At 38.5% G+C, this 18,214-nt stretch overlaps 2 non-coding genes across 2 annotated transcripts; one reads left to right on the top strand and one right to left on the bottom strand.

Moving 5' to 3' along the window:
* Positions 1–3,390: 3,390 nt before the first annotated feature.
* On the bottom strand, positions 3,391–3,462 carry TRNAP-CGG (transfer RNA proline (anticodon CGG)). The gene has a single exon. It is a non-coding gene; the product is annotated as a tRNA-Pro (tRNA).
* Positions 3,463–3,823: 361 nt separating this feature from the next.
* TRNAK-CUU (transfer RNA lysine (anticodon CUU)) lies at positions 3,824–3,896 on the top strand. Its single transcript has one exon. It is a non-coding gene; the product is annotated as a tRNA-Lys (tRNA).
* Positions 3,897–18,214: the final 14,318 nt, after the last annotated feature.

Raw genomic sequence — 18,214 nt, 5'->3', positions numbered from 1 at the left:
TGCTATCAAATAATGAACGTCACTTACCTCGACAGTTCCTTGACATAATGTTGCAACAAGGTTTGCAATATCTTCTGTTATGCCTTCTTGTTGAATATCAAGAGTCTGAAAGTTCGCACGTTTCACTCTCGCAATTCGGATGGAATTCCTCTGAACTTAAATCGACCTTTTCTGACGTTCTATTTGTGGAAGGCGAAGCTTCAACTTCCATTTTTTGTTTCTTTTAGAAATAATCTAATACGTATTTCTCCTCTTTTCTCTATCCATCTTTAGTTCCACGTCAAAAATCTATTACACACGCAGAAACGTAATACACAACACGACCACTTCGACTTGCTACCTTGCAGACTGCAACTCGCTACAACCCCAGAGAACACCAGGACTTGGGACAAAGATACCGGGCGGTCGAATGTCTGAACCATGCATCCAGCTTGGTCCAGCTCAAATTACGTCACCAGTGTTGACAGCAACCAATAGTGTCAGTGTCAGTAGTGTTGGCAACTGCTAAATTATTTACGCACAAATTCAAGTGAGATCTTTCACACATGTTACAAGAAAATTCAATAAACTGAAGGCTGGAAATTGGTTGAGAAAAAAATATCTAATTTGTAAAGAGCACAAGAGTAAAACGTATAATATTTTGGCATATTAATTGCTTTTATTTTGTTTATGAAACTGACTGGGCCAGTTGGGCTATATAACGCATCCTTCACCCCTCCCTTCCTCCCGGCATGCTATTGTACAAAACATCGCTTGCCTCCTTCGTAAAACCATGCTTCGCAACTGCCTGCAACAATTATTATTATTATTATTATAATTATTGATATTTTGAAATAAATATGCATCCATGTGCGAGATGAGATTTTGACTTACTTTGCCAACTAATTGTAGTGATTCAAATCTCACAGAACTTTGCTCTGCTGGCATAAATGGTATAAGAAGGGGAAAGAAAGAAAAGGGAAGTTAGCAGCACTGTCGTAACAGGAAAGGGAGGGTCATTCTCCTAAGAGGGTCATCGTGGGTGAAAGAAAGGGGAGGAGGGATTCCTTCAGTTCGCATTCCAAGGGTTACGGCTCTTTTCTTGACCATACTGAGAAGGAAATTCTCCTTCCTTTTCAGTGACTAAGGAATGAATGAATGCTTGTGCATTGCTGTAACTCAACTCCAATATTATCAAAAGTAATTGAAGAAGCAAATACATTTCTCATTGCCAAATGTAAACATTTTACAATATTGGCGATTTATGAAATAAAATGTATTTCTGCTTTGAATTTTTTTAAATGACGAAACCAATGGGGGGGTTTAACCCCCACCAACCCCCCCCCCCTGGGCACGCCACTGAGTGTGCCCAATTTTCAAAAAGGGAGATAGATTAAAATGTGATAATTACAGGCCAATTACACTCCTAAACATTGCATATAAAATACTTGCTATAATACTAAATAAAAGGCTATTGGAATGCACTGAATACAAACTTGACGAATATCAAATGGGATTCCGAGCCAACAGATCAACTATAGATAATATATTCATAGTAAGACAGATTTTTGAAAAAAGCTATGAATTTAATATTGGACTCTACAACTTGTTTATAGATTTTACCCATGCATTTGACTCGGTGCACAGGAACAAAGTAATAGATGTTTTAAAATCATATGAAGTACCATCTAAACTAATCAGACTAATTATGTTAACCTTAACCAACAATAAAGGAAGAGTCAAAATTAACAGGGAAATGAGTGAAGAATTCGAAATAGAAGGTGGAGTCAAGCAAGGTGATCCCTTATCTGCAACGCTGTTTAGTATAGTGATAGACTCTGTATTGAAAAAGATGAAATTGAGAGGAAACATATCAACAAGATTAAAACAATGTATTGCATATGCCGATGACATCCTTATAACAGCAAGGACGAAAAAGACATTAATAGAAACATTTGAAGAACTAAAAAGTGAAGCTTTGAACATGGGGCTCGTAACTAATATGCAGAAAACTAAATATCTCAGATGTGTAAAAGGTAAAAGCAGATTACAAGACCTAATTATAAACGACGAGAGAGTAGAAGAAGTGAGATCTTTCAAATATCTTGGATCAGTTGTTAATGGCGACAACACAATTGAAGAAGAAATTAGAGAGAGAATTATTCTAGGTAATAAAGCATATTTCGCCAACTTAGCCCTATTTAAGAGTAAACTAATATCTAAATCTGCAAAACTGAGACTTTATTATAGCATAATAAGACCCATAACCACATATGCATGCGAAACTTGGACCCTCATAGACTCATGTAAACAGAAACTCTCAATATTTGAAAGGAAAATCTTAAGAAGAATTTATGGCCCTCTAAAAGAACCTGATGGAAATTGGAGAATACAAACCAACGAAGAACTCAACAAGTTAATCAGGAATGAAAATATCATAAATTTCATAAAATCACAAAGACTAAGATGGTTTGGGCACGTAAATAGAATGTCTGATGAAAGACTAGTAAGAGAAATATATAAATGGAAACCACTTGGGACACGAGCCATAGGAAGGCCAAAGAAACGGTGGGAAGATGAAATAATTCAAGATCTGAAAGACATGAAAGTAAAGAATTGGACGAAGAGCATCCGGGATAGGAAAAAATGGAGAGATGTTGTTGAGAAGGCCAAAACTTTCAATACATGAAGTTGTAGCGCCTCAAGAAGAAGAAGAAGAATGTTTTTAAAAGTAAAAATTAATTATTAAATTAAAAATATATTAGTAATATTATTATTAATTACACATAAAGAAATTAATTTGTTACTTTTATATATATCAGATATTATAAAGTAGCAAACTTATTCTGATTAAAGATGTTAATAAATTATGAAATACTAGTTGAAGTGCTTTTATTATGTCAAGTTTTCATTTAGTTTTTGCCTTATGTTAATATAAATCAATTAGATTTATAGTTATTATTGTTTTGCATTCTTGTTTTACTTTTATTGTGCGTATTGCTGTAGATTTGATGATCTCTTGAGAGAGAAATAGCATTAAACACTTACAACTACACTAATTTGTGGGTTGTTTTCGATATTATTCTTAGTAAAGTATATTTAAAATTAAAAGGAATTGATTATCTTTTGTTTGTTGTAACAAAAACTCTCCCCCCCGAAAATTTTTGGTGGGGGGAAATCCCCCCGTCCCCTCCAGGATTTCGCACCCTGAATTGGTATTATATGTTGTTCCCATGGAGAATTAAGTATGTTTAGTAACAAAGCTTCAATAAACATGGTGAGAGACAGTTTATATTAAAAAAAAAAAAAATCATTGCCCGTTTGGAAGAGTCGTTAAAAGGAGCGCTGAACTCTACAAAAATATTTACATTACCTTCTGCTACTTGAAAGACGTGAAGTATAAATATAATTGGGCCTGTCCGGGATTTGAACCCGGGACCTCTCGCACCCGAAGCGAGAATCATACCCCTAGACCAACAGGCCACACGACGAGCAAACCTCTGATTGTTCAGTGTGAGCAGTGACCGTCATTTGAAGATTCGAAAACTTATTTGAATATATTTATTTAAAATTTTATTTCGTTTACCTATTAAGTAGTTATTTCCACAACGATTTCTGCACGTCTTGCAGTAGAAAATGCTGCAATAATATAAATTAACAAAAAATTTTATAATTTGCAAGTATTCGCGTCTGTTCGGCTGCAGGAAGTATTGCGCTTACGTACTGTGAATCCTGAATGTGTATAATTACAAAACAATTAGAAATTACATCGTAACGATGAAGATAATGGAGCCATATTATGTGTTCAGTAATAATAACAGTTTTAAGGCATTTCACCTTATCTGCCCGGCTAGCTCAGTCGGTAGAGCATGAGACTCTTAATCTCAGGGTCGTGGGTTCGAGCCCCACGTTGGGCGTTCAAAATTTTTTTTCTGTGTGTGTTGATCTTACAGCTCTTTCATAATCACTTTGTTATTTTTCTCGTAAATTTTTTGTTTAAACCAGAACGTTAGCAAATTGTATCTATATTTTCGATTTTTCTCAAATGTCGACTTTGATTCCTAGTTTCGAATCGGAACAAGAAAGTAAGTAGGATCTCGTGTGTGTGCAAGCATGTATGCAGAGGGGGGCTCGAGCCACCTCCGAAATTTTTCTATTTACACTAGATAAAATGAGGTTTTTGGCTTGTGTGTGTGAAATAAAATATTGTGATTATAATTTAAGGAAAAATATAATTATCGAGGAAAGGCGGAGAATGTTCTAGAACCCTGAAGGATAACCCTGTTATTATTTTTTTTTTTATATATAAATGTATATTTGGTTGTAGCTTTGCTGCTATGCACCAGTTATATTTGCTTTACATTTTATAATTTTACAATTTCATAATTTTATAATATAATATTTTCTCTCAAAATATAGTTTTTAAGTACATATATTATTTTCTTCGTTGGGTTCCTCAAAAGCGTTGATAAGGCGTATGGGACATTATATCCTGCTTCTTTTAGGTTTCTAAAGAAATAATCACGCGTAGGTGCATTAAGATGACATTCAAATATAATATGATCAGGTGTTCCTTCAGTTGCACCACACTCACAGATTGGTGATTGAACAATCTTCCTAGTGAACAGGTCTTTAGGGGCTAGGGTGTAATTTAGTCGACATCTAAGAAGACTTGTTAAAGAGTTTCTTGAAAGGTTAATGTCTTGATACCAAGGTTCTTTAGGTATAAGTGGTTGAATTGAATAATATTTTTTCCCATTAGTCTTCCCTGTAATTGTCCATTGTTTCTGCCAACTTTTCAACAATTCTGTTTTAGCATGCGACTCTAGCGATTTTGCAGAAAATTTGATCCGAAGCGATCGGTGACTTGATTCTTCAGCTGCGTACTTCGCTAATGCGTCTGCTATGTGGTTCCCTTCTATGGATGTATGCCCAGGAGTCCAGACAAAAAAAAATACTGTATCCTGAGTTAGTTAGTTTGTGATACAAAATTTTTATGTTAACAATGTACCAGTCTACATAGTAATCAGCTGTTATCGATCCCAGGGAGTGTAAGACTGACGCTGAATCAGTGGCGATCACTACCCTCTTGAGGTTTTTCTCCTGTCCTGTCCTGACGAATAGCAAACGCTTCCGCCGTGAATATTGAAAATTCTGCTGGTAATGGGTAGATTTTGTATTCCATTAGATTATTGCAATACATTGCAGCTCCAGTGTTACCAGTTGCGAACTTTGATGCGTCTGTATATACTATGTAAAAATCTTCATGCACTACAGAGTGTACATATTCCATGAATATGTTATTCACCATACTTGGCATTGACGTTCGTGTATCTTTATCTGGATATGGAGGAAAGTGAACGGGAAGTATTGTTGCTAATTTAAAATAGTCTGTCGTAAAGCACGGAGACGTTGAAAATCTAATAACTTTCGGTATGAAATCCTTAATCGACTTGTATGCTGTGAATAAGATTGGAAGATTTATTTATATTTAGCTGTACGGTTTGATGACATTAAGGCTTGTAAAAGTGATAATTTTGGTATTATCGGACTGGATATGGAAGACATCTTTTTCATTAAGAATTTTCTCGCAAGATATTGTGCCCGTAGATGAAATGGTGGTTCTCCTACTTCAACAAACGTATCCTGTTTCGGTGTTCCTTTCCATAGACCAAAGATTCTACATAAACTATGATATTGTATTGAAGATATTTTCCCAAATGCCCAATTTAGATTATTGTTAATCAAGAAAGAGCCATATTCTAATCTTGAGTTTAGCATTTGCTTGTGAACAATGTGGAGTAGTCTAGGATCTGCTCCCCACTTTTTCTTGACTGTGAGACATTTTATAATGTTAAACGCCTTAAGCGCCTGTTCTTCCATGTGTTCTACTTGGGCTTTCCATTTCAATTTATCGTCAAACATAATACCAAGAAATGTGTGTGTCCTAGTATGTTTTATGTGTGATCCATTAATATCTATCTAACACAACTGGAGTTTGTAATCTTTTTCTATGGAACACAATTACAGATGATTTTTCTACGTTAATGTTTATGCCATTGTTACCACACCATGTGCATAATTCGTTTAAAGCCAGTTGTGTTTTCTCTATATCATCAGATAGATTCTTGATGCTTTTGTATATAACAATATCATCTGCATATTGCAATAATCTAGCATACTTCAATACTTGTTTACCAAGATCATAAGTATACAAATTAAATAATGTTGGACTTAACACCGCACCTTGCGGAAGTCCTTGACTACAGTGCGAGCATTCGAAAGTTGATGACCGTAACGAACATAATTTTTTCTCTGTAGTAATAATCCAACTATACTTTTAATAAATTTCTTAGCAAGATTGAGATTTTTTAGTTTTTTAACAAGCAAATCTATAAGGACTGCATCATATGCACTAGAAAGATCCAGAAAAACAACTATACAAAATTCGCGACGAACAATTGACAACCATATGTCTAAAATAAGTGTAGTCAAAACATCTATTGTCCCCATTAATCTTCTGAATCCCATTTGATATTTTGGTAATATATTGTTATATTCAATCCACCAAGTAATTCTATTAAGTATAAGATGTTCATAGATTTTTGATAAGCATGACGCTAGTGCTATTGGCCGATAATTTTTAGAACATCCTGGTGTTTTTCCTGGTTTAAGGATTGGTATTATAACAATTTCCTTCCATTGAAGGGGAACTTGTCCACTATTCCATATCACGTTATAAAGTTCTAATAATTTATCTATCCCCAGTTGCAGTAAGTTTTGTATACATTCATATGATATGCCATCCATTCCTGGTGACGACGAAGGTTTCCTTTCACTTATAACTTTTCTTAATTCTGCACTGGTATATGGACATTCCAATGTTGATGGTGTGAATTCATTCATTGAATTTAATATGGCATTAAAATCACAGTCGCTGGAGTCTGGTGTTAGGGTTTGATGAAATTCTGTTATCCATTTACTGCTTATGTCGCCTCCATGATATCTACTAATATTATTGGCATTATACATTTTGTTAATAACTTTCCACGTTGTGGTTAAGGATGATTCATTTGTTAATGAGGAACAAAACGTTTTCCAAAACCCTGCCTTAATTTGCCTTAAGTACCTTTGAGTTTTGGCTGCTGTTTCTTTGTACTTCAAGAAATGGTTCATTGTTGGGTTTCCTTTATATTTCATGAATGCATTTTGTCTAGCGTTTATCAATTTCTGGCAGTTTGTCGTCCACCACGGAGCAATCTTTCTTTTCGAGTCACGTTGACGGGGAATTGTAGATCTGTTCAAATTCTCTTTAATTAGTGATGTATAGTTTTCGTAATCTTTCCCTAAATTTTGTTGTTGGTAATTTTCAGTAGAGAGATTGATTTGTCTTGAAAATTCGTTCCAGTTAATATTTTTAGAATAGTATGGACGTGTTGGTCTTTCCGGAAGATCACTAGATATAAGTGTTGTATCTATATTTGAATCAAATGATATCAAAATTGGAAGATGATTACTATTACATGGATTTTGCAGAACTCTCCAGTTAATATCTGCAACTATATTCTCTGTCACGAGTGTTATGTCAGGGGCACTAGGATTTTCATTTGGTCTCGAGATATATGTGGGAGTGCCATCGTTTAGTATTGTTACATTTGACTCTTGAATGTATCTGCACAGAGATTTCCCTGACATATCTGAACCATAACAACCCCACAATGGATGATGTGCGTTAATATCCCCTCCGATTATAATAGAAGTGTTTGCCGGAAGTTGTTGGAAGAGATTACGCCAGAACGAATACAGCAATTTAGACGAAGGTGGATTATATCTATTGTTACTCCAACTATTTGAATATTATCAGGCATATTCCTTAAATGTATTACTTCATACCTATAATTATTTTTAATTCCTATGGCCACTCCACCATATCCGTCATCTCTGTCGTGTCTTATCCAGTGGTATCCATAGGCTTTAATTTTTGATTCGGGTTTCAACCACGTTTCTTGAATTAATATAATGTCTGCTGGGTAAAAGTTAATAATGTTTTCTAGACTGTGTATATTTTGAATTATGCTTCTAATATTCCATTGTATAATTCTCTTTATCCTGCCTGGCATTCTGAGTGATGAATTAGATAATTTATTATACTTGATTCTACAACAGACCAATCCTCTTTCATGTTATGTGATGACGAGGTATTGGCGAAGTTGCATATTCCTGCTAGATAACCATAACCCCACAGCTCTACAGCCCTTGACGGGCCTTGGCTTACCTACCGACTGCTGGTCTCCCTCCCACACTGTTCCGCCGTCAACTGTTACAGCGTGTAGGTCTCAGACCAGTGTTGGGGTGACGGGTGATCAGCCCGACGAACCCCCAGCCGTTATTGTAGGTCTTCTTGACCAGGTTACGCCCACTCACTCGGAGCTTCCCAATTTCCTCACGATGGTGGGTTGCCACCGGCCCTATACGTAGGCCGAATAGAAAAATTTGTTAAAAAAGGGTCATTCATTGATGATCCTCAATCTGAACTCGCTTGCATTTTCTGCGATAGTGGAAGTAATTTGTCTTTTTGATCTATAGCCAAGTTCATTGAACCACTCTGCTGCTTTTCTTTCCAATGTGGTTTTGTTTTGTCAATTGTCGCTGGTTTCTGTCTTTCTTTTTGTTCTCGATTTTGAGATGTTTCTGATGATTTTGGACGTTTTCCCTGAGATAACTTTGTTGTTTCCTGATTACGATCCACTTGTTGAGCGTAATTAAAAGCTCTTTTGTTAGGCAGTTGGTGATGAAGCGTTTGGTATTGGATTTCTTGTTTATAAGTATTTGCATTAATATTATATTGGGTCTGTGTTGTTTCCTTGCATGTTGATGCGTAGGACATGTTGTATATTCTGTTCTCACTCGGTACTACTGATGCAGTAGTTAAAGTAGCTTTTGGGTATTTTTTCACAGCTTCATGATAAGATAGGCCCTCAAGCGCCATAGTCTTGACTATATCCTTTTGTCGCTGTTTTTCTGGACAGTCCTTGTCTGTTGCCCAGTGTTCTTGTGAACAGTGAATGCATATGACATTATTATTACAGCTTGAGAATTCATGATTTTGCCCACAACGTTTACACTTCAATTTACTCTTACAGTTAGATTTGAAATGCCCATAATAGTAGCAGTTTGTGCATTGCTTTACCATGGGAATGTAATGCTCTACATCAATCTTTGAATAATATAAAGTTACATATGCTGGTAAGGTTTGGGCATCAAATGTCAATATTATTGATCTCGTTGGCTCAGCAATTCGACTTCCATTTTCGTCAATTTTGTATTTCATTATTCGTCTCACTTTGAGTACGTTGAAAACATTAGGTTTTATGTTTTCTAATAACCCATCATCTGTAAATGAGGTATCTATTCCTTTAATTACACCCATTCTCCTCACTTTATGTGCTGGTACATAAGCATACCAGTTATTGTTCATTAGAACTGGATGAGAGAGAAAGTTGTTAGCAATTTTCGCAGATTTGAATTCCAATTTCGCCAGATTTTTCCCCTGGCGTTCACTCGTCTTGAGATCGTTCTCTGCGGGACGGCGTAGGTTCGAATCCGGCTCTGGTCGGAATTTATTCGGCCTACGTATAGGGCCGGTGGCAACCCACCATCGTGAGGAAATTGGGAAGCTCCGAGTGAGTGAGCGTAACCTGGTCAAGAAGACCTACAATAACGGCTGGGGGTTCGTCGGGCTGATCACCCGTCACCCCAACACTGGTCTGAGACCTCCACGCTATAACAGGTGACGGAGGAACAGTGTGGGAGGGAGACCAGCAGTCGGTAGGTAAGCCAAGACCCTTCAAGGGCTGTAGCGCTGTGGGTTATGGTCTCAATTGTCCTTAGACCTTCTATTTTGGTTTCATGAAGTTTTTTCCCTAATTTTATTATATGTAGCTGTCCAATATTTCTTCTATTTGTTCCATTAATTTCATTTGCACTTCTTACATAAATATCATAAGGCCCCAATTGGGTATTTTTGTATGTAATTGTTTCATGATCTTTAGATGTTTTAACTTGATGTGTATTTACTGTATCCTGTGACAGGTTTTTCTGAGAGACATCACTTTTGTCTTGACTAGCTACGCTAGCAGGAACCCAAACTTCCATACATTCCGAAGTGTCTGTGTCACTTACTTGGGTATTAATTTTGTTTAATGGCGTTGAGCCATATTAAACACTTATATCATATTAATCACTTTATCTTCACAATCTATCAATTCACTTCGTTCACACAATTATTATATTATATATTACCTTTTAAACTCTCAGTTTATACGAATATTTTCCTAACTTAAATCACAAAGCACAAGAAACACTAGTAGATTCTCTATCCACTCCCCTTCAATTCTTAATTCAACCCTGTTATTGATAATATTGTATGTAAACTTTTCTTGCTCTTTCGGTGTTGTCGCAACGAACTTGAGCATTATTTAAAGATTTGTCAGCATTTAAAAGTTGCACAACAAAGCACTGTTGAAGGTAGCGCCTGTGGTAGCGCCATGAATCGGGGGATTCATTGCATTACTACAAAAAAAAAAGTGCGGAACATTCCAGAATATAATGTGGATATAAATACGCGGATTCAATTTCACAGTTGGTCTGTACAACAGAATAATTCAATAAGACTTCACGAGCATAGGCGCCGACTCCATGGGGCTTGGGGGGGGGCTCGAGCCCCCCAAATGTTAACGATGTGGGGGCAGAGCCCCCACATAATTTTGCTTTAGAGGATCTAAAGTATTATTTTGCTTCTCTTGTAAAGTTTACTCACAATCGTGCCACATGAACTTAACTTTAAATACACATTTGAAATGTTCTAGACCATCAACTTTGGGGAGGCTGAGACCGCTAAACCATCAACTTGGGGGGGGGGGGCTATGACCAGAGACAGCAAAACACATGACTTATTACTATATACTAAGTATGTAATTTTGAGTATTGTTAAAAATTTTACTAAAAAGAGTTTCAAAAGACGATGTGCATGAACTAGGGTAGTGGATGAGACTTTTGGGCTACAAATGCCTCTAACATGACATTCAGAACGAGATCATTGATATATTAGGGAGATCTGTTTTGCGCTCCGTGGTAGCAGATATTAAAAGTCGGGAATATTTTGCTATTATGGTTGACGAAACTTGTGAAATATCCATTCGTGGACAATATTAATATTCTACATTAGAACTGTGAATAAAAATTTTGATATTTTTGAGGAATTCATGGGCTTTTACGTGATTCCGAACACTGAGATCAAAACTTAAAAAAGGGAGAGAGTGAGTCATTCATTAATTTATTTCAGTGATCAGAGCCCCCCCAATAATTTTGACAAGTCGGCGCCCCTGTTCACGAGTAAGTGTGACAGTCGATTAGTGATCAGTCAGTGTCCATTGACAGTTTTATAAGATGTAGAGATTCGGAGGGGGAGGGGGGGAGAGGACTAGTGACACATTTTCCTGGAAAGTGCTGAAGTCTACCACTATTAGTACAAGTTCGGGTCCAAAGCTGAAGACATTACCGACAGTGTAGTGCTAGTTTCGGGTCATGAGCCGAAGAGATCGAAGGTCTCTAAAGTAAATATTTCAGCAGTAATGGGCATTGGAGCATCATTTAAAAAAAAGAAAAGAAAAAAAGGGGAAATTAGCTGCACAAATCGACTGAAAATCTAAGTTTTGAGTGACGACTTATTAGAGACCGGACCAAGTTTCGTGTATGCAGTCCGAGAGTTTCGTGGGTTAAAAAAGGACTTTTAAGTCAACTGTTTTGGATAAACACTCAAACACTAACTACCGCAAGGGGCAGCCATGAAGAAAATTTGATGAATGTCGAGAAGAGAAAGCAAGATGTTGCATATGTGGAAATTTTGGCGGAAAAAGCAAGCTCGACCATGACTCGAAAACCAGGGTCTCTGGCATATACCGTTCCATTCTTTGTTCTACCAAGTGAGCTACCGAGTCACTCTTGGCTTCGCTTGATCTTTTGCTGTCGCTGTAGAGCAATGGCGCAGTCAGTATGCCTGGTGTAGTCAGCATTTTCCGCTAAAATTTCTGCATAGCACACACATCTCTTGTGTATGCCCAACCGTAAGATGTTGCCTGTTTAATTAACAAGCACAGAAAAAGGAGATAGATTAAAACTAAGGGACATTCCCACCGGTTGACAAGATATTTTTCTTCTGTGGTCAACACGAGCTGCCGTTTCAAGGTGACAATGAGATTGACCCACCAGGTTTCACATCGAAGCTACAAGCTATACGTGTCGCTTGAGGATTTCACAAATCGAACACAGGCTTGTGGAGCCTGTCGTGCCGCTACGGTGTGAAAAGTTTATCTTCATTGGGTCTCTCATTGCAAACGATCTGTGTGTATCCTTCGGTCTGAATTCTTCCTAAATCTTGAAGATCCAAGTCACAAGGATGGAAAATTAGGATTTTTGATAAGGTTACGTTTCGAAGGCAGGCGACAACACCATAAAGGATCATATGCAAACCAGGGAGAACACATTCGAATGGAATGTCTTTGCATAACAGCTTCGTGAAACGGACACACATACACATACCGAGATCGTTTCGGTACAAACACAACGTTCGTACATTGCAACAGAGGAGTCGAGTGATAAAAAATGTCCCGATTTCACTTTCTGAAAGAAGAAAAAAACAGCAGCATAAACAGTGGCAGATTTAGGAGACAGTTGCTCTCCAATTTTTGGCCCCACACTATGGCTTTTAAATGCTAACCTTTCTCTACCAAGAGAAAGTAAACTTTTCTTGCCCCCCCCCCATGTTTTGGAACGCCACCATCGACCTTAAACCTTGCGATGTTCTATCTATACCCCTGTAAAAAAATGATGTTTAGCCCCCCCGAAAAGAATTTCTGGATACGTGGCTGTGTGTGTGTGTGTGTGTGTGTAAGTGTATTATATATGAATTGGTGTACTTGGTATATATTCTACTTTGATCGAGGGTTTCTTGTTGTGTTTTATTTTTAGCATTGTAATGAGAAATTCTAATTTGTCAGACATTTTCAAGCTAATCTTCTATCACTTTTTTTTTTATTTACAATAGCACATGTGAACAAAACTTTCATATCGCAGTTTTCTATTTAACCCCCCAGTTTCCCATTTAATTAAGATTGGGGGAACCCCATAGCTGCTTTATGCAAGAACAACACCGACCTTAGATAACTCATATCGGGAATCGAACACCAATCTCCGGCGTGGCAGTCAGTTTTTAATATATTCCGGGGAAATTGGGAAAACAGTACTTATGCTAAAGGGGAACCAAGGTGGCATGCTTTGGGCGGCGTTTGCGGGACGGCATAGGTTCGATCCCGGGTTCGGTCTCCGGGAATTTTCGGCCTGTGTATAGGGCCGGTGGCAACCCACCATCGTGAGGAAATTGGGGAGCTCCGAGTGAGTGACCGTAATCCGGTCGCGACGTCCTATAACGGCTGGGGGTTGGTCGGGCTGACCACCCGTCCCCCTAATCTGGCTGCAGATCTCCACGCCCCCTTGGTGGCCCGCGTGGGAGGGAGGCCAGCAGTCGGTAGGTAAGCCTTGGCCCAATATTGGGATGTAGCGCTATATGTGGGGGGACCAAGGTGGGCCTCCCCCACAGAAAAACAACTAGCCCCCAGTCTTTAGAAAAAAAATATTTCGATTGTTAATACATAGTTCCAACCACGAGCCGCCACTGTATATTCCTATTCATGGGCGTCCGGAAGGGGAGGCGTGGCCCCCCTGGAAAATGAAAGTTAACTAAAAATTATGTATTGCACACATATAATTTCATTTTAGCCACAATAATATGTGTTAATCGCATGAACACCATAAAATCAAATTTAAGCAATGTTTTTTTAGGGAACAATATTTTGGGGGGAAAAAGTGCCTTTCCCATCCCCTGGAAAAAATACCTTCCTTGCCCCTTCCCTGGAAAAATCCTGCGACGTCCATGTTCCTACTTACGCATGTTTATTTTAATCTTGTAAACATCAAAGTTAAAAAAAGATAAAAAGTAACGAAATGCATGTTTCTTTCTTGCATTTGTTTTATCGTCTTTACGAATGGTGGTCTACATGACACATTTATCTAGACGTATTTCTCGTAAGCTACGAGATCGTACTATTCGTCCCACGGTAACTCCCTCCAGTCCAGTCACCGGTGCTATTTCAAAAGTAAGTAAAGGTTAGCTTCGATTCAGGTAGGAACACGTTGCAGAACAATACCAGTCGAACAGATAATTTTCCAGGTTCAGCACTCTACGTCTGGCTCTATCACATACAACCGACTCAGAGGAAACAGTTATTAGTTATTATGTAGCTACATAGGCGAATCCAGAATTCGGGCTTAATTTATTAAGACAAACTACATGGTACTCCCTTGTGGAATGGAATTAAAAAAGTAACGTTTATGCCATATGGCCTATTGATATATTTTGTTCTTAAATGTAAAAAAAAATCAACAGAAATTGCAAAGAAAGTACCACAATGTTACTTTCATAGCTAGAAAAGTATATTGACACACTCACTGTTTATTTACATAATAGAAATAACATCGTTTACAGACCAATAAACGAGAAGGTGACATGTCACAATTTGCTACCAAGAAGAATATGGATTACACATCACAGCCTGGGCAAATGAAAGGTCCTTTGTCATCCTTAGCGAGTCCTACACACTTTAGTGAGCATAAGAGTTACAAATTTCATATTTGTGCATGTCTTTCATGATATCTTCCTATGTACATAGTGTTCTTTTTTTTCCTGGTTATAAACTGAACTTTAGACCAGAGAGCTGCATATCGGTCAGAATCGCTTACTAGGCCCGCCTGGCTCATGGCCTGGCTGGTCGGGCGGGCGAGTAATACTACCGTGCGTCCATTTCGATCTGCAGCCGAGAGATCGGGAGAAGCGTGGCGGGCGGCACTGACGGAGATGCCGACATTTGCGGCCTGAAATGCCAGCTTATTTTTATGGACATATGCAGACATTTATATAAATATTGCAAAACGAGCACTAACCTGTGTTATAAGAGTATGGTTTTAATTTTAGTAGCTTAGTGACTGTATGTGCCGATGATTTTGACACGCCCACCTCTTGTGAAACACGGCGTAGAGGTTTGTTTGGAGAACGTTCTAACGCTGCACCACTATCATCGAGTTTTGCTTCGGTTAGAATCCGTCGTTTTTGCTTAGGTGTTTTAAAATTTAACGATACAGTTTCTCGTAATTTAAGGACAAGATATCTAACCGTATCTCTGTGTGGAGTTGAAACGCATGGGAATTTCTGTACAAATTACCTACACACGTCTCTACACGAGTTTGTTTTCACGTAGGTACGTGTCATACATAAAAAATCTTTGTTCTAACGTGAATCTTGCGGCTGGCATTCCAATCGTCTCACTGACACGTCACACATACACACTACAATAATACAAACAAGTAACTGCAAGTAACCAAGAATAACACTCTTGCGCACAGTACGAAATTAACACGCTCTTGGTTTACATTGCTCGCCACTATATTTACAACTCTGACTTCATCTAGTCGCGAAGGAACAAAAAACTCGAGCTCGGATATTTCGGATTGCGAGGAAGCTCACGAAAACCATTCACTTTTATCGGTTTCGTCTGCAGCGTAATCCTGATACAGTGTTGCACATTCGAAACCTCCAAACGATTCCCATCGCCACAAAACTCTTTCAAGGATATAAACTTAAGCAGGACGTTACTGATCAAAACCATGATTAAAATGCTTTTTTATCTGTGGCTCTTAACATCGTTTCTATAGCGTATTTATTTGTGTATATAAGAGCAGAACTTGGATGAATTACAGAAGAACTTTTGCGTGTTATAACACAGGTTAGTGATCGTTTTGCAATATTTATATAAATGTCTGCATATGTCTATAAAAATAAGCGGGCATTACAGGCCGCAAATGTCGGCTTCTCCGTCAGCGCCGCCCGCCACGCTTCTCCCGATCTCTCGGCTGCAGATCGAAATGGACGCACGAGTAATGAGACTGATTTTCTGTAAACGATGAATTTTATTATTTTTACAAATCAAGGTTATCCTCTTCAAAATAGTTCCCTTGGGCAGCTCCACAGCGATGGAGGCGTTGTTTCCATTGTTCGTAGCAGTGCTGGAAGGCTTCAGCTGGAATACCTCTTAGCTCGTCGGTTACGCTCTTCTGGATATTATCCAAAGTATCAAAATGGCGTCCTTTCAAGTGGTTTTTGAGCAAGGGGAATAAAAAAAGTCACAGGAACTGAGATACGGCGAATAAGGGGGGTGAGGAACCACAGGAATGCTTTTTTTTTTTTTGCCAAAAATTCATTGATGGAGACTGCCGTGTGATATGCTGCATTGTCGTGGTGCAGCATCCAAGTGCGTGCAACCCTTTTCCTGAGTCTTGCAAGGACTTCATTCGGTACACACGTACAAATTTAACTCACAACTGATCATTCTTACCATCAATCGATGATCTGACCTCACAAGAGACCTCACTCTTTCCACATTGTCATCCATTTTTCAGGTTGAAGGTCTTCTTCCACAAGGTTCGTCATCCACTTGTTCTCGGCCTTCTAAAAAATGACTTGTGCCATCTGAACACTTGTGCCCTAGATAGTGCATGTTTTCCATAAGCCCTTTGTAACTTTTCATAAGTCACATTAGCGGATTCGGCAAGCTTAACACAAAATTTGATGGCACAACGTTGTTCAAACTTTTGCCAGTCCATTTTCGTAACGCACCTCACAAACACAACTTCACGTCAGACGCTCTCAACAATCGTGTAGCAACTGTAGCAAGTTGAAACTTGTACTGAGTCAACGGCAAGCATTCCCCTACCTGCCGTGTGAAGGTGGGGGCAGCAGCGTTGCCGGTTCGTGCACAGTGTTGCCAGTCTCATTACTTTCCTAACAGACCACGTACCTGAGTTTTGACCCGTCAAGCATCGAAAGCCCACGGGTAACTGGAAGGCCTTGCAAGACGAAGCTCGCTTATCTTCAGCGAACGCTCATTCCGGTTTTGCACCGTCTCCAGATACATGAGTCACGCAGCCACCGTTGCCAACTTTTAGATTCTAAACTCTTCTAGGAGCACTTAAAATGTTCATCACTTTTATCAATTTGAAATTGCAGACATTTATTCCTTGGTAGAAAACATTTGTATCACTCAAACCCAGTGGCGGCGATTGGGTTCCAAAACTAAGGGGCCAAGGTACAAAAGTGTGTGTGTGGGGGGGCAATCACAGTTTAATTTCCCTTGATACATGAGGTTAGCGTGGTGCAAAAGTTTCAAAAAGTCGGGGGTGGGGGGTGAGGCAACTGCACTCTCTCGGCCCCGCCCCTAATTGCCGCCACTGCTGACACCTGTAATGGAGTACGAACTAAGTTTCGCAAAAAGTGCCATCGTAAATATTTTGGAACTTTGTGTTACTGGTGGTTGTTCTACATTATACTTGGGGGGGGTGCTCCCCTATGGCGCAGTGGTAGCGTCGTCGCCTTGTAATCAAGGGGTACCGGGTTCGATACCAGGTGGAGGCACATGGAGGTTCGGATCCCACTTTAAACTGTAGGTCCAGTCCCGATTAGAATTATTGTGCAAAAATTGACCAAATAAATGAATTAATCAATCAGATTTTCTGGTGTAATTTTGCCAATTCAATAACCGAATTAGTTGCTCAAGACCCCCCATCCCCTGAATACTAAGGCACGATGGTTCATAAAATGGAACATGAAATCAGAATTTGCATTATAAAAGGCTTTTGAAAATTGTCATCTCTTTCAACAAATCGTCGTTCGCTCATGTTGTTGTAACACCATTAAGCCTTGTTTCCATGATATGAAAAACTCAATATGCTGACTAACGCAGAAATTTATTTTATTTTAAAACATAAACTAAACGTAACGTTTCAACCTTTTAGCAAGGTTTTCTTCAGACTCTGTACCCAGTAAAAAAAAAAAAAATTCTAGTTATCTAGTTCTACAGACCGCATCTACAGTAATACGATGCAAAATGTAATTGTTAGCTTTTATCTTCATACGGGTGCAAATAGCAGGCAATGCTATTGACACATGTCAACAAACAAGCAACGTAAAAATGAAACCGAGAGAAGATTTACGATTTCAAGACCAGAAAAGTGACATAAAATGAACAAGACACACAAACCTATTTGAAGACCTTCGAAACAAATTTGG

This window comes from Lepisma saccharinum, chromosome 18, assembly GCF_977018435.1.
Source record: "Lepisma saccharinum chromosome 18, izLepSacc3.1, whole genome shotgun sequence".
NCBI classification, from domain to species: domain Eukaryota; kingdom Metazoa; phylum Arthropoda; class Insecta; order Zygentoma; family Lepismatidae; genus Lepisma; species Lepisma saccharinum.
The sequence above is the reverse complement of the archived record's forward strand: the minus strand, read 5'-3'. Positions and strand labels throughout refer to the sequence as shown.